The 25,222-nt window shown below is 33.1% G+C and overlaps 1 protein-coding gene across 3 annotated transcripts in view; it reads left to right on the plus strand.

Moving 5' to 3' along the window:
- LOC114324627 (ecdysone receptor) overlaps window positions 1–25,222 on the plus strand; it is a 1,502,986-nt gene that overhangs the window by 1,016,840 nt on the left and 460,924 nt on the right. The window lies entirely within an intron of this gene.

Below are 25,222 nucleotides of genomic sequence, written 5' to 3' on the forward strand. Positions count from 1 at the left end.
AAATAATAAATTGGACTTAGTCTACAGCTAATATTAACAAAGTTATTCAAATTATTTATAAGCCAAAAATGACTTTTTTCTATTGATGCTATACAATGTGCAACTTCTCTCACTACTTACATACATTCAAAACGAACAATTCCTCATGCAGTGAGAAAAGTCGGCCATTGCAGTGAGAAATATTTTTTCTCACGGGTTCTCCTACGATTTTCCATACATATCGCCGTTTCCATGGTAGCATGCACAAGACATACACATTTAATTTTGTCAAAAAAATGTGTTAAAGAAAAACTTACCAAGAATAACCTTTCAAAACTGTTCAAAAATAACTGTTAATTAGAATTTTAAATAAATAACGTATATAAAGTTTACGAATATTAAATACATACATACATGTATATGTATTGTATTCCACTTTATGCATATAATATACCTAAAAGCACCTAAATTATTTAATTTTGAAGTTTGAACTCTTGACAAAACCGCATCCATAGAAAAAGTACAGTGTACAACACATGAGAAAATGAGACATTTCTCCCTCGCTTGATTTGCGGCCTTCGCCTCGTTCCTCGGCTCGTGCTAACAAACTTCTGCGCTCGTGAGAAATATGTCTTTTTCTCATTTGTTGTACAATATACAATATACTACATATACTTTATTAAAATATTTTTATATTTTATAGTTAAAAAATATTTTATTTAAAATGTAAAAATATAAAATCGGTAGTTCTTAACAATTTACAAGTACAAGTAAACACTTACACATTATTACAATTTTTGTCTGTATGTTCTCCTAATTCTTTACTTTTTCTAAAATCGACATTGTCATTAGGAATATGAAAATCATTATAGCTGTCACATTCAAGAATGTTCACTTCAATATTTTCTTTGTTTTCTTCATCATATTCTTTTTTCAGGGGAGTGGATACATTCTCTCGCATCTCTGCTAACGATGGGAATTCGAACGAAATATGAAAGCCATTATCTAAAGGTGATGGTTCCTGGTAAAGCTGACTCAAATTATGCATGGACTGTGAATCAGCTTCCTTTAATCCATTTCTGTCTTCTTCTTCTGTAATTCTATAACATCTTACTTAAGCCGTCCAGTGGCGGCCCGTGAGGTAGTGCCATAGAGCCATGGCACTACCTTGCTAACTATCCATAAACATATTTTTTATCTTCAAAACTTTTTAATTCCTATTAATTTTTTTGTGTGTATTTCTTTTGATCTTCATAAATTATATAAAATATGGCAACTATGGGCGCAATACAATCCCTGCCGACAGCGGAGAGTATTCGACAGGAGAATCTCCTTCGCGCCGAAGTCAGTACTGGCACGAGTAAATAGAGAAAGATTTTACGAGCATTATATGTAAGTGACAGAGAAAGAGCTATATTGGACTATTAGTATACCTTAACATTAGAATCTCTGTGCCAGGCACGAGGGTATGAAGCCAGGGCCCGGATTACGTACACTCGATACGCATCGTATCCGCCATGTTTTACCGTAGCGCCTTATGGGAAAACATGGCGGATACGATTCGTATCGAGTGTTCGTAATCCGGCCCCTTGTCTATTTATTTTGAGTTTCTTTACGTGCTGGTTTGTCGCTTTTATTATGTATATTTTCTGTTAAAAAGTTTTTGTATTTATAATTAAACTTTTGGTGCATCATGATCGTGGGTATTTTGATAATATTTTGATTATTTCTTAAGTTTAATTTATTAATTGACAATAAAGATTAGTATTTTAAAAATTTTTTTGGTGGTTTTTCGCTAGAAAAAAACTACAAATGTTATAAGGTGTTGTGGAGCTTTCGAGTTAGCTTTAAGAGGTCACGACGAAAAAGAAAATTCAGAAAATAGAGGCATATTTAAGGAGCTGGTCAATTTTAGCGCCGAATTAGACAACGACTTAAAGGTTCATATTATTCAAAGTACCAGATCTTTCAAAGGTCTACCTTCTCCGGACATTTAGTTGCTTCTAATTTATTTATGTCGGAGAAGTTTTCTGCTTATAAGCATCAGTTCTCCGAATCATTTCTTAATGAACCATGGAGACAATTTTAATTTTTAAGCAAAACTCGGTTTAAAACTGAATTAGAAGTAGGTACTGTATTAGCGAGACGAATTAAGTACTACTTCTGGGGCTGTTTCGCTATCGGTTTTATTGTAGAGGGAAGGTTCAAAAAGCACATTTGAAGAAACTATTAAACTTTTAAGTATTTTAGTTACCATTCCTATATCAACATCTGAAGCAGAACGCTGTTTTTCGATGTTTACATCGAAACCTAGTGCTTTAGGTATGCTATCTGCAGAAAAGCATTTTGTAAATTGTATTGATAATTTTAATTGTAAAGTCATTGAAAACTTTGCAACCAAAAAATAGAAGAATGAACTTCATATATCGTAAACTTTAAAAGTGACATTACAAAAATTTGTGCATGTGTGTGAATAATGAAATAGTATTATTTTTATAAATTGGTAAATAGAGACTAAATCGTAATAACAATTTTCAAGCACTATCAGCAGTAAATGCTGGTGGTAGGTTAAGAGGTTTTTATTATTAATTAATTTACGGAACTGTTTTGATCAATGTTGGACAATTGCTTGGCACCTCAGATCAATAAACTTAAGATATGTACATAAGATAAAAGTATCCGCGCATATTTTTTTTAGTTGTTGTTGTCAGTATACCTTTTTTTGACAATATCGTGAATCTGTCACTAAAAATTTTGGTGGCTGCCCGAGTTGTGGCACTACCTTCTTAAAGTGGTACGAGCCGCCACTGAAGCCGTCCTCATGTACCTTACGGTGGTCCTCGGACCTCGACACCGTAAGGTACAAGAGGACGGCTTAAGTAGTAAGTTTTATATTTTAAAAAAGCTCTGTCTGATAAACAAATTGAATAAAATTTAAACTAATTGACGAATCATCTTGAAATGTTTTGTTCATTATGTGGACTGACTTTTCATGCAATGTCAAAGTCTTAAGTTTATTTTCACAAAAGGTATAGCAAACTTTGAATTTTCGAAATTTTTGTCTTATTTTGCAATTTTCGAAGCAACAAATGACCGGATCAAAATTCTAAAGCTGCCATTTTAAACCTTTGCTCATCTACTAAAAGATGAATTCTCTCAATAAGATATTTAATTACCCTATTTTTACCTGTAGCAATTCAAACGAAAAAACTGCGATTTTTGACACTTATTTGTTAATAACTAAAATTCTCGTCCGAACTGTGACGGGCATTTTGTATTTATAATTGTATTAGGTATATAGTACCCAAAAATCCCATTTGCAACCAGGCTGGTCAAGTGTCTCGAACACGGTATATTTTTGCCTTATTTCCCTGGAGTAAAAACACCTCAGTTTACCTTTTTGTTAGGGAAATTTTTGGTGAATAATGGCATATTCCTTGCATTTTTATGGTTATTTAAACACGAAGTTTGTGGTTGAAGTTAAAGTATATGAATTTAGATTAACTCGCAGTAATTGAACAGACCTAGTTTCAAAGTTTATCCATTGCGAAAACCAATTTGTTAGGATTATCTTCGGGATGTAGCAACTTCATTAGTAAACTTAGTCTATTAGAATTAAAATCTTTCCTCTCTCTCTCTGTTGTTCGAGAAACTGTACATGTTCTATAAGTACTTCCAATTATCAGAAGTTTTTTTTCTAACGTTTTTATTGTTTGCTCTTATTCTGTGCTTTCTCTTTACCAGACAGGAGCTAGAAATTCTCGATATTTTAGACTTCTGACTATAAACTTTAATGCCTGGTTGCACCAACAGATCTTAAGATTATAATATAATTATATTATAATATCATAAGAATATTAAATATAATAGATATAATTAATTATAAGGTAAGAATTGAAAATTATGGTGCAACGTAAGTGATACTCAAGGCGGCTCTATCTATAAGTTGAGCTGTGCTAAGCTGGAGCTTAAGATCTGTTGGTGCAACTAGGCATAAGCATCTAATAAATAAAATATTATTAACATCATAAAATGCTCTAATTATTATAATGACAACCATATAACTCACTGGTTATTTTGACACAAGTTTTAATTTAAAAAAAAGTGCACAATCTTTAGTTTCAGATATAGAATTTGTCAGTCAAAAGTGTGAGCTTTGTGTAACAAATATATTTCAAAAACATACAATGTTGGATCAAAGAAGCTTTTCAGTGTACTGTACAACCTCATCTTGAGTTCTTGAAAAAAGTTACATGGGGTCACCTCAAGAATCAGAACACAAAAACTTTAACACCAAGTTAAATTTCTGAGTATAAACTCTTAAATCAAAGGCAAAATATTGTTTGCCACACCGAAAATTAAATCTACCAACGATGAAAAACCTTGTAAGTGACAAGCAGATATTTATTTGTGGCTTTTTAGATCTACTGTACATTTGGGTCCTAATTATCGTTGCGCACACAATTCAAAGATTTAAATTACTTGATTCTTTATCTTCGAATATGTGCATTTCACTTAAAAGTATCTAAAAAAGTAATAAATTTCTTTCAAAGTCATCTCATTATAATTCCCACACTTAAGAAGTTTCTTAAGTTTCTTTGTATAGAGTCTGCACTCTACTTAAAAAAATAATAGTCATTGTATTACCCCATTCCTAATCCCTGACGACACTTTTTTCCAGTGACAATCGTAAAAAATAAACACGTAATTAATGCATTTTATTTTCAGGCGATCCTTTAAACTTTGTGCCAAAATATTTTTTGTTTTGCTTTTAGATTTTTTTATAAATGCATCGACGTTGGTTGCTTATGTCCCTCGCAGGTCATTTGTCATTCCATTTTCGGCGTATTCGGTTATGATCGGAATTTTATGAGTTTTATTTCTCCAAGGGGTTTAAAACGACATTTGCAGATATAAAAAGAGCTATAAACGGAAGCTTTCCAAGTTTTTATAACTTTAAGGATGATAAGTTGGTGATTCCGAGAACTGTAATATTTTTGAAATATGTAAATTTTTCCAGTCTCAATTGAGTTCTTTCTATAATTTGTAGCTTCATTATACTTACTTATCTTCTGTAAGTGCCGTTTTCCAATCGGAAATTGGACATTATCATCACTATCTTCAATCTATCTACCGCTGCTCTGAAGAGTTGTATTAAAAGTGTATTTAAAGTCCCTTAAAATTTTCGACCATGACACTCTCCTTCTTTCTATACTCCTTGTCTTCCCTTGGTCTCCATTCCAATGACCTCTTTGTCCATCGCCCAAAAAAATTTATACTGCTCCAAACTTTTGAATCACAAAAATCCACAAGGACAAGTTTTCCTGTAGTTGGCTGTCCATGTAATACAAAAAACAATAAAATCCTTTATAAAAGGTAAACCTGATAAAATAATGCAAAGATTTTGAAATTTTGTCTACGATTAAGAAAAGTTGTAGGTTATAATAATAATAATAATACATTTATTATCCACAATAACATAGTACATGCTTACAATAAATTACATACATTGAGTTAGGGGATAAAAGGCTACAACTGGTTCAGTCGTGGACCAGTTACCCAGTCCACTTCTGTTCTTCCACCAGTGCCTACCATATTAAAACACGTATTTAGTGAAACGAGAGCATAGCTAACAATAAATATAATAATTATTAAAACGATAATTAAAAATATATTAGGAATTGTGGAAAGGTAGAAGGAAGAAAGGAACAAAGAACGAAGGGACAAAGGAAAGGAGAGTAGTTCGTTTAAAACTTTACGCAAAAGTTGTTCATATATTTTGTAAATTTAACATATGCTTATTATAGCGACTTTTAAATGATGATGCTGAGGTAGTTAATAAACCTGAATCTAATTTAAATAAGTTGTTAATGCAAACTGCGACATTGTAGGAAAAACCTCTCTGAACTAATACCTTGTTATGTCTAGGAACACGAAGAATAGTATTTCGTCTGATATTTAAATTGTGTATATCCGTTCTGAAGGTTAACCTGTTGTGTAAATAGGGTGGGATTTTTTTTAAATATACCTTATGACATAAACAACTAAAATGTAATTGCCGTCTGTTGTACATATTTAACCAGTTTAATTGTTTGAATTTACTCGAGATCCTGCCAAATTTTCTAATACCGCAAATCAGACGCATACACGAGTTTTGCAGTTTTTGAACCCTTTGTGAATCAGTACTGTCTAAACACGGTCCATATACAACGTCGCTGTGATTAAAGTGTGATAAAACTAATGAATCGCATAAAAGCTTTTTGACGTCCTGTGATAAACAATGTCTTTGTGCATAAATCATTTTTAAAGTTGCATAAGCTGCCTTCAATTTAAGAGATATATGTTCTTTAAACCTTAGTCTCGAATCCAATAAAAGGCCTAAGTTTTTAGAATTTAATTTTATAGGAATATTTGTACCATTGATTTAAAGTGAAACGTTAGCCAAAATGGATTCACGTATATTTTCATTGCAAAACAATAATGCTTATACTCACGTGAAATTTACATGCTAACCACCAAGATATAATTTTACAAAAATATGTGGGTCAAAGCACTGTACAAGTAATCCGTCAAGGGAACATCGGTTAAAAATGCTAACTTAAGCATGGATGTTTAAAGTATTTTTATTAATATGCCTCAGGTAACATCTGAGCTCTGTGGTTTGACTTGTTCACATGGTGAAAGTATGGCAGCAAGTGACAATGAAATGGATAGAGACTTCCGAACGATGACATGACAGTTCCACAGGAAGTTGAAAAATTAACCTGTCATATTTAACCCTCCGTTAGTCGCTAGGATAAACGGAGCATCAAGAGTCGCTACGGTGTCAGAGACCGACAATTAAAAAAAAATAGTTATTGCTATAAAATTCGTACAAATATTTTATATTGTGTATAGGAATGACTGAAAAATATTTTTGAAAATGTTTTATTGAAAAACAACAGATATAAAATTAAAAACCGCTTTCATTTTCGCTTCCCTCATCGTCAAAATAATTTTCATCGTCGCTAGGAACCATTTCCCATAATTCCATTCCAACGTTTTTGTTCGGCTTCAAAGGACATCTATAAATAAGACTTGACCAAAACTTACCGATAAAATGCAATAATAAGATGCTAAATCTTTACCTGAACTGCAAGTTATGCCAATAAAGTAATAACCACGCCGTTAGTCGCTACGGAGTCTTGCACCGAAAAATAGCTATAAAACTCGCACAACTGTACCCAAGTAGGTAAGAATGTACACTAACACGAGGTTAGTTGATAGGAAGAGGTACAGAAAGTGGCGATAGAAAAAAACAGTTATTTTGTAAATCCCGAATGAATAATTCTGCCGTCGGTGTGTGACACCGATAGCGACTAACGGAGGGTTAAAGACTATGGTCTACAGCTAGTTAAAATAAGAAATAATGTAACAACACTCACTCCATTGGGGAAAATAATCATTTAAAATTCGGTAAACTAGATGTTGTAGTTAAAAATGTATTCACGTATATTGTCAGTGGAGGTGGTTAGGCAAACCACATTACACAATGTTTGTATTCGAAAACTAAAGTCAGTAATCAAATCTTGTTGTCAAGAGACCTAAGATTTAAAAAAGCAATTTTGTGTTGATTTAAAGTTATCGAGTTTATTTAACTTATTGGTAACTGTTGGAATTTGTGTAAGTTTAAAAAGAGATCATAATGACTGAGATGTAAAAATGTCTTAAATAATTTAGGGGGATGTATCATTAAGAAAGCACAAGCTTAAACTTAGGCGACTAATTCCTAAAGACCCTGCAGGCTGCCCGGATCCCTAAGGGTCCAAAAACCAAAACCGTCATAAGATGAAGATGACAGTAGAGGCTGGGGGGTATGAAATGTTTATGAGGAAATTAATGAGAAAGGAACATGAACAGGACCTAGAAAAAAAATTAGACTTTTGATTTGTTTTATTATAGATGAGTGTTATATGTTGATAATGACAGATTGAATAGGTAGGGTGAGAATAGTCGTATGTAGAAATATGGTGGTGGGTTGTATATAGATGAAAATTTATATAATGTGGATGTCTGTGGATGATGATATCAGTAATTTATATGAATGTTCTGGATAGATGAAAGTGGTTTGATGGCTGAAGATGAAAAAAAAATTATTGTGGCTTGTACCAGATAAATTATAAGTGTGAATGTGAACGAAGCAGTAGAAGGGGGTGAAAAGTAATATTGTAAATGTGTTAAGAAAAAAGTTGTCGATGGAGTTGTTGGAAGTCCCGATTGAACGAAACATGGCGGTTGACACAATTCGGACTTTTTTGTTTTTTTTAATTATTTTTAGGTCCTCGTACAAGTCTAATTTTAAGAAGTCTTTCTGTGGGATGTTGTGAAGTATCATATCACTCTTCTCGGATGAAAATTTTCATTATTACTTTAACTTTTGCACAAAAAACGCAAATAATTTTAAAGAATAAATAAGTGCACGTTTTTTGTTTAATAAGTCATACAATATAAGTACACGATGCCGACAAAGTAAAAGTAGTACATATATCTACTACCGTTCCGGGAGAGGGAGAAATGCTTTTCCCAGCACTTCTCCGACTCTGTTTTGTTGCGCGCGCTGTGGTACCAAATTCAAAAATAAAATAAAATAAAGAATTTCGTTTTTTTATAAGTTATAATTTTTTTTTGTCGGACACTTAGTTTTTTAATAAACGTGTTTTATATTGACTTTTGTAATCGCAAAACATAACCTGCCATAATTAACATATTTACGTTGACGGACTAAAGAAACGAGGCTGTAAATTTGTCGGAAATCAGATCAACAATTTTTTGTAATTAATTATAAGTACTTTCAATCAAAAATTAAGAGTTTTGTAATAACAAAACTGTACCGACGATCGCTCCCTCTTTTTTGTCCGACAAAAAAAATAGTTTATTTCATTTAAACGTATAATCTTTTGATTAAAATTAAAAATTATAGTTCTGCAATAACAAAACATATCCGCGTTAGAGCTACAGGTTTAGGTGTTGTGCTTGCGGAAAATCGTCCAACCTGCACTCTGATATTTTCAATTTTCAATTCAAAGTGATAGACTCACTCAAACGAAGCAGTTAAAACCAATTTTATGACTTTTGTAATCATTTTTAAAAAAGGACGGTGAACTGGAGACTATTAGTTTTTATATTGAATGATTCAGCAGTATTGAATAATTTTAGTTTTTCATAAAATGTTTACCTTCTTTACGTCTTTTTTGATGAATATTTACCTAATGTTTTATATGTTGATTTTGTTCTCCGTCGCAGGATATGATTAATACATAGTGTGACCAACTAGCCCGAAAAATCCGGGACATGGCCCGAATTACGAAGTCGTGTCGGGCGTCCCGGACAAGGCTTCCGGGCCATCCGAATTTTCAACTTTTTGGTAAAATTCTATTTCGAAATTTTGAATACGCTATTCTTCTAAGAACTCACATGAAACTGAATTGGTGGGACGAAAAACTTCATGGTGGGTCACCGTCATTGTTATAAAGCAAATTTCATTGCAAGACAAATTGTATATTTTAAGAAACAAGCAATGTAAACAATGAATATATTTTGTTCGTTGGGGTCAATTTAAAATATGAATGGATTGATTTTTAAAGGTTTTCTTATCATTTTTAAGTAAATTTAATCGTTCGACAAATATGATAGTAAGAAGTAATCAGCATAATGATGTTCTGAAGCTGTTTTCTTGTGGCATGTTTGACAATTATATTTTTGATGGGGTTAAGCCACAATTGGTTGTAATGATAATTACATTTTTATATTCACCTCAATTTATATTTACATAGAAATCCAACATCAGCTGATTTTCTAATTTTTCTTTTTTTGAGAACGATTTTCCGATTGGAAGTTGAAACATCAAAAACTAACAAAAATGTAATAATTACCATTACAACCAATTGTGGCTTAATCCCATAAAAATATCATTGCCAACATAAAAATGTTAAATAATCAATAAAACCATGATATTAAGTTTCTATATTAAAAAATGGCCCGATTTTCATTGAAAAGTCCCGGATTTCAGGTATTTTTTTAGGCCTTGTCCCGGATTGGACTGAATTGGAGTTGGTCACACTATTAATACATAGTGTGACCAACTAGTCCGAAAAGTCCGGGACATGACCCGAATTCCGAAGTAGTGTCTCGGCGTCCCGGACAAGGCTTCCGGGCCATCCGAATTTTCAATGTTTTGGCAAAATTCTATTTTGAAATTTTGAATACGTTATTCTTCTAAGAATTAACATCAAATTTAATTAGTGAGACGAAAAAAGTCGACAATTTCTAGAATGTAATACTAATACCAATACCACATCCAAAACGCATGCATTTTATATAGTGGTATTATAGTTTTACAAAAACTCTAACTGTGGACTTACAATCAATTGTGGCTTAATCCCATCAAAAATATCATTGTCAACATAATAGAGTTAAATAATATCAATAAAATGGATATTAAAGTTGGTTCTATATTTAAAAAAAAAATTGCCCGATTTTCATTGAAAAGTCCCGGATTTCAGGTATTTTTTCAGCCTTGTCCCGAATTCGACTGAATTGGAGTTGGTTACACTATTAATACATTATCATATTGTCTCTATAATCAAGCAACCACTTGATAGTGTAGTCGCAACATAGAGGGTCCGGTGGACACTTTTAGTTCGCCGCGACTTGATGGTGGTATTATAGGTTTTTTGGGTCGCTGACTCCAATGGAAGTGGTCTGGAAACCCAAATATGGTGCGTTTAATTATTAACAAATTTTGGTAAAATTAGGTGTTTGTCAGGAATTATTAGAAGCTCTGTAAATAAATTGATAGTGTTAAGGACTTCTGTTGTGTATTTTTGGTCGCTTAATCGAATCCGACTAGTCGCGATTACTCAAAATGTGTTCTTATTTTGTTAATAACAGAATAATTGTTTATTCGCCGAAAAGCTCGAAATGCGTTATCTACAGCAAGTTTGTGGTCTTTTTCATAGTATTTTTATACGCTAAATCGATTGTTGCTAGTCTTGATAGCTTAAACCACGTTCCGACTTTGTTATTAATAAATTATTGCAAAAATAACGATTTATAGTACGTTTACTCACGGTTTTTGCTCTAAATTTTAAAAAACCACTTGAAATGACATGAAATTTGGCATGCACGTAGCTAACATGTCAAACAAAACAAGTGATATTGTGCCAATGTGTGCTTTTACCTTGGGTGTGAGTTTCACTCCGTTTCGGGGGTGAAAGAAGAAACCTTTAAAATAAGTCCGGAATTGGATAAACTGATTAAATCTAAGCAACGTTTGTTCTATACAGTTTTTTCACTAAGTCAATACTTTTCGAGTTATTTGTGAGTGAATATGTTCATTTTTCAACAAAAAATCCAAATAACTGGAAAAGTATTGACTTAGTGAAAAAATTGTATAGAACAAAAGTTGCTTAGAGTTAATCAGTTTATCCACTTTCAGACTAATTTTAAAGGTTTCTTATTTCACCCCCGAAAAGGGGTGAAACTCACCCCCAGGGTAAAAGCAGACATCGGCACAACATCATTTGTTTTGTTTGACATGCTAGCTACTTTTAAAATTTAGAGCAAAAACCGTGAGTCAACGTACTATAAACCGTTATTTTTGCAATAATTTATTAATAACAAGTCGTAACGTGGTTTAAGCTATCACGACTAGCAGCAATCGATTTAGCGTATAAAAATACTATGAAAAGACTACAAACTTGCTGTAGATAACGCATTTCGAGCTTTTCGGCGAATAAACTATTATTTTGTTATTAATAAAATAAAAACATATTTTGAGTAATCGCGACTAGTCGCATTCGATTTAGCGACCAAAAATACACCAGAGAAGACCTTAATACTATCAATATATTTACTGGGCTTCTAATAATTCCTGAAAAACACCTAATTTTACCATAATTTGTTAATAACAATTAAACGCACCACATTTGGGCTTCCAGATCACTTCCATTGGATTCAGCGACCCAAAAAACCTATAATACCACCATCAAATCGCGGCGAACTAAAAGTGTCCACGGGACCGCCCTATGTTGCGACTAGACTAAGAACGCGTAGTTGCCATAAAGTCATCAGTTGCCAGAAAGTCATCGAAATGTAAACAACTCAATTTTTTGCATCCCACATGTTTTTTTTTTTTTTTTTTTTTAGACATTTATTGTTTTTAAAAACTACAGTTTTATAACAATGAGTTTAGTAAGTACAGAATATAACTAACAACTAGTCTAGAACATAAATAACTATTAACAAATTTAAACAAAAGTTAAGCGCTATCACTAACTGAAATGGAGAACTTGGTTTTTTTAATAAACACCAATGAAGGAGAAACTGAAGTACAGAATATAACTAACAACTAGTCTAGAACATAAGTAACTATTAACAAATTTAAACAAAAGTTAATCGCTATTACTAACTGAAATGGAGACTTGTTTTCTTAAATAAACACCAATGAAGGAGAAACTGAAGCTTATTCATTTAAAACAAAAGATCTAAGTTTTATGATATTCCAAATATATATTGAAATTGCTTTCAGGGATATTATAGTTACATTATTAAGACAACCAATAAGGTCGGTGCAATTATTAAGGGGGGCCATATTAACCGGTTTCATTGAACTGTAAATGGGACATTCAAACAGTAAATGTTCAAGAGTTTCCAACTTGTTTGTGTTACAAATAGTACAGATTTCAGATGGTCGTATATGATATGTTATACCATTATAGGTAAATTTTAACACATGGCGATTAGATGTTCGAAGTTGCGCCATGGCACGAATGTATTTTATGGGAATTTGAAATTCCAGATATTTCTGTACTGAGGTATCTACGGATAAATGTTTGTAAATAGTTGAGAATGTTGACATGGAGACTGCTTGAATGTCTTCTTGATGAAGCATATCCATATACTTTTTTAACATGCTTTTCTTGTTTTTTAATAGCCAATCAGAGATGTTTTCATCCCAAGAAAATTCATAATCTAATATTTGAAAATATTGCTTAAACTGTGAAACCCAGTTGTATCTGTTCGTATTTATTGAATTATTTGCTGAAGAAATTTGAAGCTGACGCAGAAAACAAATAAGAGGAAGTCTTAAATCATGCATTTGCGATAGCTTGATAAGCCAATTTAAAGTTAGCTTGAAAATAGTAAAAGAAATTTTTACTCTTCCTGTCTCCAACCTAACAGCATAATCAGGTGTATTGATACTGAGATGTAAAAGTTTTTTAAAGAAAGTTATTTGTATTCTTTCTAACTGGTCAGCATATCTCATTCCCCAAACGGGCACACAGTTCATAACAAGGCTTTGAACTAGCGAATCGAAAAGTTGCACACGAGATGTCCAAGAATTCATTTTGGTTTTAGCCATTAAACCTATCACGTTACCAATTGCGTGTTTTGCTCTTTCCACTGTTGTATCGGCCATTGCTTTAAAAAGTGATGTTGTGGTTAGGGTGACTCCAAGATATACAAATTTGTTAACAACTTCTATTTTTTCGTTCTTATATAGGAACTTAACGCCTTTATTGCCAATTTGACCGCTTCGGGCAAATGGAAGAATTTTGGTTTTGCCAACATTTACAGTTAGCTGGTTTTTGTCACTGTATTTTTCTAGATAACTTAAATTTTTACCGAGTTCAACTTCCGAGTCACAAAGAATGACCAAATCATCAGCATACAATAGCATTATTATTTGATTTTGGCTATCAATGGAGATACCTTGTGATCCTTGACTAATAAAAAACTGTTCTATATCCGCAATAAATAAACTAAATAATAGTGGACTCAAAGGTTCACCCTGTAAGACTCCTGTTGAAATATCAAATGGTCTTGTGTAGCCGTTTGGAGTTTTGATGTACATCCTAGCATTATCATAAATGTTTTTCAAAATGGCTATTATTTTAGAACTCACCCCAAGGCCAAATAGCTTTTGCCACAGCAAATGATGGATAATGGAGTCAAAAGCCCGCTTATAATCTACAAAGGCAGCGTACACTTTGCGTTTTTTCAGTCGTAGTTGCAGTTGTACAGCAGAAGTGAGGGTGAATACATTATCAATGCAACCCCTTGATCCCCTGAAACCCGACTGACATTCGGGAAGAACATTATTTACTTCAACCCAATCTCTGAGTCTGTTTAACAAAATATTAGTAAATATTTTTTCAACACAATTAAGTAAGGCAATACCTCTATAGTTTGCTGGATCATCTCTGTTGCCCTTTTTAAATATCATAGTAAAAATGACTTCACTCCAGTTATGCGGCGTAATGGTTGTTTCCAGTATTCTATTAAACATGCCCGTTAAATACAGTATCCAATTATTTGGAAGATTTTTAAAGAATTCATAAGAAATATGGTCAGTTCCAGGTGCTTTACGATTGGGACAGTTATTTAGGACTCTATATATTTCGTCACTGGTTATAATAGCGTCAAAAATGGGATGTCTTGCATCAAAAAAACGGGCATTATGATATAGTTTTGGGGGATATATATTCGAATAAAATTGCTCCCATACGTCTACATCGATAAAAGAAGTATTGTGATTTTTCCGAAATTTCCTAATCACTGACCAGAATGTTTTGGAGTCCCTGCTGTTTGCAAGTTGAGAATACAGGTTATGAAAATATATATGTTTTTTCTTTTTAATTATTTGTCTATAGGCTTTTTTTGATGTCAAAAAATTTGTTTTATAGGGGTCGCGGAAGTTATTTGATTTAGCTGTTTTGAGGCTTTGTTTCATGTTGTTTTTAGCTGAGGTACATTCATGATCAAACCATGGAGGACTTTGCCTGATACACGACGGGAAAGATTTTTCTTTACAAAGTTGTAATTGCGAAGCAGTTTCTTTAATTGCTGACATTAGATTATTGTATAGTTCCTGTGCATCAATATTTATAGAAAGAGACGTTTTATTCGAATGTTGCATAGAAATTTTATAGAAAAAGGCAAGGTCAGTATTCCATTGATATATAGTTTTTTTTTGTATAGGAAGTGCTTTTTTGAAACGACTTTCTCGAAAAAAGTCGGAAACGCAAGTTACCAGTATACCAAAGTGGTCAGAAGGGCTGTTATGGTTCATTACACATAAATCTTGGATAATAGGTATTGCACTGTTCTGGATAAATGCTAAGTCAATTACACTATTTCCAGCTTTGCTAATGTGAGTAAATTGTGCCGGTGTATCAGACTCAGTCCTCCCATTAAGTAGACAGAAAGAGTTGGTGTTCATGAAGTCAATAATATGGCGCCCCTTAGTATTTAAAACCATGTCATTGCTTAGACGATACTCCGATAGATTTGTGCCCTCCAGCATCTCTGGCGGAACTTCTCCAATATCTGATATTCTACTGTTAAAGTCACCGCCAATTAGAAGCGGAACATCGAAATGGTTTTCTAGAATTTCCGACAGAGATACTTGAAAAAGTTCTAGAATATACACAATATCTAAGGACGGTTTAAAATATACTGTGCAAATAATAATAGACTCTTCCGAAGGAGAAACCAGTCTGCAAAATAGCCACCACGGTGTTTTTTCTAAAATTACACAGTTGTATACATTTTTATAAAATATGTAGATACCACCGCTTGCTCTGCCCACGGATTTCTCTTTCGAAGCAGGACTACTTATAACATTATAGGATGACAAAACAATTGACAAATTATTACACTCATTAAGTAGCCATGTTTCAAGAATTTGTAGAATTAAGATTAATTAATTAGTAGAATGTAGAATCAAGACATAATTTCAAGAATTAAGTAGCCATGTTGGGAATTTAAATACCTTACCTTAGGGCATTATTCCTGTTGCCATTTGCCCATCACAAGGCATTTTAAGTAAATATGCATCTGTAAAGCATAAATTTTATATTTGAAGGGTTATTACCCCTATATTTCTTTGGTGGCTCAGAGCATCCAGACTGTCTTACACTGATGATGATTTTGTAATAAAATCGAAAACGTTTTGTTCTGATGTAGCCCTTTAGGGATTTTAATAAATTTTATACCTTTTACAAAGGATTTATTCCAATTTTTGTGATTGATTGATGGTATACAGCCAACTACAGGAAAACTTTTCTTTCCTTGTGGATTTCGTAGTTCATGTGATCCAGTTCCCAATTTGCATTATTACTAGTGAAAAAATGAATAAAACTTATATTTATTTAATAATATAGAACTTCTATATTCCCATTTTTTATTAATCGTCTTAAAGATAAACTAGAATTTTCTAGAGTACTGTCCCCCTTCGATTTTGGAGATTTTATCGGCTGGAAGTGACAAGCATCACCGTAGTCCCAAATCTCCTAAATTACCTCGTCTCGCACTATCGCGACAATCTATCGAGCACCTTCAAGAAAAAATCTTAACAAAATTCTTATCACGAAATCCAAAATGGAGTCGGGAGGGAAACAATCGAAGAAATGCGAGACACGTCCAACGTTACGTTGTTTTGAGTTGCGTCTTGCATTCTCGAGTTTAAAAACGAGACACACAAGCCAAGCAACGCATGCTTAAAAATCCACTCCTACCCAACTCGATGCAATTTCAATGCTGAATTCCAAACTAGAAGAAATTACGAAGCAGGTTAGAGATGCTTTTAAATCGTTCGTTTAGTATACAATGCTTATGAATTTTATGTGTGTTTGTAGTGTTGTTGATTCACTTATGATTGCTGATAGCTAGATAAAACATTTATTCCTAATTTTTATTATTGCATTAGATTCTTTGTTAAGACAGATTCTGGTTACTACAACTGGAAGAACTATATAGGACATTTAGAATAAAAAACACCGGAATAAATCGATAAATACAGCACTTATCGACTTACAACTTTTTGTATTATGTTCGGGATGACGTCAGGAAAAAGTCTACAATAGAAAAATTGATGGAAATGCATAATTGCACTTACAGTGCATAAAATGCATCCAAAAGTGCATAAACATGTCAATATCAGTATATTAAGGATCAGATTTTGTTACTCGGGTAGTTTTTAAGGGGATATCCCGCTATCCTAGTGTAAAAGTACGAAATTCATATACTTTTTTTGGGAATTTCTAAAATAAAAAGTACTATACCAATAGTTTTGAAAATTTGCATGAGCATTTAAAACAAAAAGACGTAGGGTAGGTGGGGGCAAAGACTCGCAATATCTACTATTATCGATGTAGTGAGATGACGGATAAGTATTTTTTAAAAATTAATTTGAAAATATTTGGATAATTTCTTATTTAACATAGTTTCTAAGTATGGGCTCTATCTGACTATTAGTTAACCACAAAAGAATACATTTATTCAAAAATGTATTTGCGGGGATTTGCCCCATAAAATGGGGCAAATCCCCGCGGTGCGGGGCTTTCCCCTTATCGTGATAAAAGTTCATAGATGCATAAATAATTAAATGAAAACGCTTTTATTAATCTATAATAACATTCTTGGCTTACAAAAATAAAAAATAATTTCTTATAAAGTACATAGCAACTGATTTAGTATATATTATAAAACAAGTCAGATCTTCCGAGAAAACAATAGCATTATGAACTTAAGAATTCATCTCGGTAGGCTTTGATAGTATTTTTGTTGAAGGGATAGATCCCAGTAGTTCGAAAGGTTTGAGCTGCATTTTCAAGAGTACTCGCTTTTTCAAATGCTATTTTAAACGTTTCTGCAACATTATAAACGCTAAATGTTCCTCCTAGATGAGAGACATTCCAGGAGTCCACAGCTGCATCATAAGTCTTTAGCGGTCGGAAAATACATCGATCTAGCGGTTGGGTTTTGTGACTGCTGTGAGGCGGCAAGGTAAGCAACTCAATACTATTTGATTTTGCAAAATTTACCACCTGCAGATTCGTGTGGGATACATGATTATCTAAAATTAGCAAAATTGGGTTCTCTTTGCTTCCATTTGTATATTTTTGAAAATGTTTTAGCCACTTCATAAATGTCGGAGTATTCATATATCCCTTGTCGGTTCGCTTAAGGCCGCCCTTAATTAAACGCCTGTTCTTTCCTTTTCGGGAGTAGATGAAAAAAGGAGGCACAAAATTTCCCAAAGCATTGACTGCACACACAACGCTTACCGTTTGACCTTGCTCTTGGCGATTTCTCTTTTTCTCGTTGGAGCTACATGTTTTGGAAGGATATTCGGAATCGTTTGAACTCCCGTCTCGTCCATATTAAAAATCTGACTTGGGCCAAAGCCAAATTTCTTGATAACAGCCTCTAAATTATCAAAATATTGAGATAATTGATCCTTGTTAAACCCCATTGTTCTGGCAACACTTGTCTTTCGGGGGACTCGCAGGGATAGCCTATTTCTTTTCATAAAACTACAAGTAAAATCTCTTCCTGCTAGCTCTGTCTCAGAGGAAAACTTATGAGGAATATTGTTTTCCTCAGCATATTTGTATAAAAGAAATCTTAGAGATTTCAAAGTAAGGCCAAAAAATCGTTTGTCAAGATTAATGCAATGGCGTACTATTTCTGCTTCATGATACGAAATTCAAGAATGTGGCTCGAAATTGCCCAAGTTTGTCCCCGCCTCCTTTTTTCAGTCGGTCTCTCAGAGTCGATTCGTGAAAACCTATTTCTTTAGCGGCCTGTCTAATGGATACACCTCTTGCAAGTAACGCACGAGCCTCAACTAGTTTGTCTTCCGTTAATGCTGCATACTGGGTTTTTCTTTTATAGTTTCTGAAATAGAAACAAAAAAAATGATTAGATACAATAATAGAAGATGTAACTAACTTTAAATTTCAATATGGGGCAAAGCCCCGCAAGTATACAGCATATAAAATACAATGAAATGATATGAAAACAAATCTAAATAGTCACAATAACGACTGACAATTCGCTCTTTTAGTAAATCTTATCGCTATATGAACAACATTTACACTAAATAAATACAATTATTAGATCAAAATTACGAAAAATCTACTAACCTCATTTTGTCACGTAATACACTTCCTGTCTGCACGAAATTTTATAACACACTGAACCGTATCATTACCGATCGCCCACCTAACGGCCGGCTCTAGAATATTGTCCGGTAAATTCAAAAAGCTAATGCGTGGCTTTACCCCATGCGGGTCTTTACCCCCGCCTACCCTACATGTAAAACAATCTTCATAAAAAAATATTGAAAAATAAACGATGTATGCGCCATCTACTGACGCCGTGAAAAAAACATAGATCCACTGCTGCAGTGATTGGGACTAATAGAGATCCTGAAACATAAAATTTCAAAGTGATTATTGAAATATCCGTTATTTCCTATACCATCATTTAAGATTTTTGAAAAATATTAAAATTTGAAAAAATGACTAAGTTTTGAAAAAAATTTTTAACATTATGAGTTTCAAAAACCGCCAAATTGACATTTTTAATCCGATCAAAAAAACCCCTAGTTGATGGTATAGAAAATAACTTATATGTATTTCAATAATAACTTTGATATTTTATGTTTTAGGATCTCTCAACTAGGGGTTTTTTTATCTGATAACAAATGACAACTTGGCGGTTTTTGAAACTGAGAATGTTTTAGCTAATGTTAAAAAATTTTTTCAACACTTCGTCATTTTTCCAAATTTTAATATTTTTCTAAAATCCTAGTTGATGGTAGGAAGTAACGTATATTTCAATAATCACTTTGAAATTTTATGTTTCAGGATCTCTATTAGTCCCAATCACTGCAGCAGTGGAGTTATGTTTTTTCTTTCACGACGCCAGTAGATGATGCATAACATCGTTTAATTTTCAATATTTTTTATGAACATATACTTCTTTTTATAGTATCCTTTTTATTTTTTTTGTGCATATGCAAATTTTCAAAACAATTGTTTTTATTTTAGAAATTCCCAAAAAAGTCTATGAATTTTGTACTTTTACACTAGGATAGCCCCATAAGGTCGCTGAACATGAATAAGTCATAAGAACTGACTCCCGGAGCACCTGGTGTGCAGAGTTACTGTTAAACATGTCAACTGGACTTTCGAGGGTTTTGGCAGTAAATTGCCGCTGAACATAAATACGCCATCAGAATGAAGTCCCGGAGGACCTGGTGTCCAGAATCACCGCTAAGGCACGCATTTTCTGGAGTTTCGAGGGTTCTGTGCACTAAATTGATACAAATAGATTAGTCGGATTTTTTGGGATCGTTGATACGGGTTTTTGACGCACCAGGTGCTTCCAGGAGCACGTGGTGCTCAGATTACTAGGGGGTTTTTTGCTATTTTTTTATACTCCCGATTTGCTAAATTGGCATCAATTTAGTGTCGGAAAGCCTCGAACTTCCCGAAGATAATGTGCACAGCAGTCACTCTTTGCACTAGGTGCTTTAAGGGGCAGTTTTGATGCCATATTGGTGTTCAGCAACCCCAAAAAACTTCAAGTGATCTGTTTGATTCTATTTAGTTCTGAAAACCATCGAAACTCCAGAAGATGACGAACCTCAGCAGTAACCCAGGGCAGTATTAGAAATATAAGATAATAAAAGGTACAAATAAAAGATAAAAAATATTTTTATTTTAAACGAACCGTATTATTTTATTACAATATAATACAAAGAAATTAAGAGAGCTGTTTCCTCTACCATGTATTCTTACAGACTAAATACCAAACCAAACAAAAATACAGTTCTCACATTCACATGTCTTGTAACATGATACTTTTACGCAATTTTAGGTAAGAGTGTATCGACCTAATGGTTCGGAGAAGTAGCCCTCTCATGAAGACTGCCTGTGTTTATTCTTAACGCTAACAAAAATAATAATTTAAGGTTGATTTTACTCCAACAGGCAGCAGATGCTCCGGAGAGTCTGCAGGTCGGTTCTGAAGGCGTTTTCATGTTCAGTGACTAGTATAGTATAGTTGATCCAAAAGATGGCATAACCCAGACATCCAAAGTGAAAGTTATCCTTCAACACCAAATTGTTCTATATGGTCCACACAATGTCCAGAAAAAAGTCACACCATTTTGAGCGTCGGGTTTGGGGGGGGGAGAGGGGGGAGAAATCGGTAAATTCGTAGTTTTTTAAGTTTTTCGCCAATATTTCTAAAACTATGCGGTTTAGCATGAACAACCCTTTATACAAAATTGTTCTACATTAATTTTGAAATAAAAAAGGCCCTATGCATAATCTTTCTAAAATGAATGGTTCCAAAGTTACGGAGGTAGTATACTATAACTGGTCTAAAAAAAGGCCTAACCAAAACATCCAAAGTAAAAGTTTTCCTCCAACACCAAAATGTTCTATATGGTCCACATATTGTTCAGTAAAAAGTTACACCATTTTGAGCGTCCGGTTTGGGAGGGAGATGGGAGAGAAGCCGGTAAATTAGTAGTTTTTTTACGTTTTTCATCAATATTTCTAAAACTATGCTTTAGCGTAAACAATGTTATATACAAGAATGTTCTACAAGAAATTTAAAACAAAATATATTCTATACATAATTGTTATAAAATCAACGGTTCCAGAGTTACAGAGGGTGAAAAGTCGAAGTTTTCGATACTTTTTATATTTTTTGGGCAATATTTATGATATAACTATACCAAAAACATCCAAAGTGAAAGTTATTCTCCAACACCAAATTGTTCTATATGGTCCACATAATGTTCAGAAAAAAGTCACACCATTTTGAGCGTCGGGTTTGGGGGGGGGGAGAGGGGAGAGAAATCGGTAAATATAAAAAGTATCGAAACCCTCCACTTTTCACCCTCCGTAACTCTGGAAACGTTGATTTTATAACAATTATATATAGAACCTTTTTTGTTTTAAATTTTATGTAGAATATTTTTCTATAGAACATTCCTTACGCTTAAGTATAGTTTTAGAAATATTGACGAAACACTTAAAAAAAACTACTAATTTACCGACTTCTCCCCCCCCCATCTCCCCCCCAAACCGGACGCTCAAAATGGTGTAACTTTTTACTGAACAATATGTGGACCATATATAGAACAATTTGGTGTTGAAGGAAAACTTTTACTTTGGATGTCTGGGTTAGGCCTTTTTTTGGACCAATTATGCTATACTACCTCCGTAACTTTGGAACCGTTCATTTTAGAAGGGTTATGCATAGGGCCTTTTTTATTTCAAATTTAATGTAGAACAATTTTGTGTAGAGGGTTGTTCATGCTAAACCGCTTAGTTTAAGAAATATTGACGAAAAACGTAAAAAACTAGGAATTTGCAGATTTCTCCCCCCTCTCCCCCCCAAACCCGACGCTCAAAATGGTGTGACTTTTTTCTGAACATTGTGTGGACCATATAGAACAATTTGGTGTTGGAGGATAACTTTCACTTTGGATGTCTGGGTTTGGGTCTAACTATACCATACTAGACCCTAAAGATCCCACGAGTAACAAAATCTGCCCTTAATATACTGATTTTGACATGTTTATGCACTTTTGGGTGCATTTTATGCACTGAAAATGCAATTATTATGCATTTCCACTCATTTTTCTATGGTAGTCTTTTTTTCCTGACGTCATTCCGAACACAATACAAAGAGTTGCACGTTTTTTTCAAGTTGCAAAAATCATTATTGGTTCTTAATTTTTTTGCTGAACATTAATTTGTCGTTGCCTATTTTCTTAGTTTCAGCTTAACAACATGTTGAGAAAAAATATATAAAAGGTGAAAGGCGACCATATTATGAATCTCGGACACTGGTCTCCATCAGTACTCTGAAGCCAAATCAGAATATTTACTATTTTTGTTAGTAGCCCAGTCGGGATAGCATTTGACCTTGCATTACGAGCTGCTCCAAATTTTATTTTTCTAATCTTTAGGGGGGGTCAATAGTAGTATAAATTTAAAATCTCGACTGAATTTGACAGTTGCGTTAGCCGCCATCTTGATTTTAAATGAGAACCGTTTTTGCTCAATATTTGAACCCATACAAAAATGAAGAGAATTAAATTTTGTACAATTTTGATATCTTTCATTTTTTTGATAAAATCAATATTTAAGGTAGTACGTATGCGGTAAAGGCGCGAGCATAATACGTGATTGATTTTATAGCAATTGTTTTTGTTCAATATCTCCGCCATTTTCAACATTTCGACAAAAAGTGTAAGGACTGAAATTGTTGCAGTTACGATTTACTACAATTTTTCGAGAGAACCAGTGGCGGGTCTACGGGAGGAGGGCGGGGGGGATCCAAAATTTAAAATAAAAAAATTTTGGAATATTAAAATATGTTACCTAACATGAAACTTATCGACAGACAAATTCAACCAATAAAACCCGCTGGTTAATTAAATTAATTGAACTTAATGCATATAAGTTATTATTTATGTCTTTTATGTACTTAGTTTGGTTGGTGTTTCATTGGAAGTTTCAAAAATTGTATAAAATATAATTCTCTTTATTTTTGTTTATGTACAATTATGTCGTAAAGTTAATAATAAATGAGACAATTCAATAATTATGCTTCGCTTCCTCCGCTTCCACTATTTTCCTCCTTAACTCGGAGAATATTGATCGCATAAAAAAATTGTGAAAAAGAAATTGTAGGAAATTGCGTTTCCAACAATTTTAGTTCCTACCGTTTTTGTCGAGAAGTTGAAAACGGCGGAGATATTAATAGTATAGTTTAAAAGGGATCCTATTGTGCTATCCCGTGGGCACTTTGTTGCTAAAATGTAAAACCCATATTTTTTGGTTTCTAATATATTTGTAATGCAAAATCACTTGGTCGTCCAAAAATCGTTGCGGGAGGGGACCGGTGGGGAGCCTTACAAAAAAAAACTGCAATTTTTTTTTTCGTCGTGGTGACATGGTACCACCTTGCGCCTTTACACTGAGGGTGGATACCGCCCCTTCTCGGGGGTGAAAATTATTTTATAAAAAATAACTGCACAAATCAATAAAAGAACAAATTAAAAGCAAAATTTATTATAAAAAGTTAATAAAATAAGTCAATACTTTTTAAGTTATTAAAGATCAAAGATTTTAATTGTGAAAAAAATGCATGTTTTAAAGAGGTTTTTTGTAAATCACTGAAAAACTGTAAGTTTTTACAAAAAAGTTAATAGTAGTTTAATTCGTATAGCTTATATTCTAAGAATAAACTCTAAAATCACGCGCCTTTCGATTATTGAACTACAACCCCTTCGCAAGAAAACCATCCCATATTCCCGGCTTAAGAGAGGGTTGTACTTAAAATAATTTAAATTAATTATTTGTCGACTATATATTGTTTAATAATTTATGAGCTCGCAAAATATACGCATCTCAATTATTGAATTGCCATTTTCTTTCTATAGTGCAGTCACTGAAGGTAAAAATCAACTATGACCTTCGATTTCGGTAAATCTCCATTAATTTTCACGAAAATTGGTGAGCGGATTTTGATACTATCAACTTTTTCTGGATCTTATTTTTGATGGGTATTTCTAAGTACTTTGACAAGTATTTAGTACCTAAGTGTTATAAAATGCATCTTTTTCCCGTTATTTAAGCTTGAACCCTTAGATTTGAATAGTCGCGGAAAAAAATATACATTTAATTACCAATAACTTACTTTAAATTAACATTAAAGGTTTTTCCAGTAAGCAATTTATTATATTTTTTATTAGCTTCAATTTTAGTGATGAAAACTTTTTTGTAAAAACTTACAGTTTTTGAGTCATTTATGAAAAATCTCTCTAAAGCATGCATTTTCTTTCCAAAAATTAAAATATTTGATCTTTAATAACTCAAAAAGTATTGATTTATTTTAATCACATTATATAACAAATTTTGCTTACAATTTGTCCCTCTCTCGATTTGTGGGGTTATTTTTAATAAAGTAATTTTCACTCCCGAGAAGGGGTGACATATACCCCATGCTAAAACCCCAAGTTGTTATTGTCAATTCGTGAAAATAAATGGAGATTTACCGAAATCGTAGGTAATAGTTGATTTTTACCTTCAGTGACTGCACTATAGAAAGAAAATGGCAATTCAATAATTGAGATGCGTATATTTTGCAAGCTAATAATTTATTATACGATATGTAGTCGCCAAATAATCAATTCAAATTATTTTAAGAACAACTCTCTCTTAAGCCGGGAAAATGGGGTCGTTTTCTTGCGAAGGGGTTGTAGCTATATAATCGAAAGGTGCGTGATTTAAGAGTTTATTCTTAGAATATAAGCTATACGAATTAAACTACTATTAACTTTTTTGTAAAAACTTACAGTTTTTCAGTGATTTACAAAAAACCT

The sequence above is a fragment of the Diabrotica virgifera genome, chromosome 2 (assembly GCF_917563875.1).
Source record: "Diabrotica virgifera virgifera chromosome 2, PGI_DIABVI_V3a".
Classification (NCBI taxonomy): Eukaryota; Metazoa; Arthropoda; class Insecta; order Coleoptera; family Chrysomelidae; genus Diabrotica; species Diabrotica virgifera.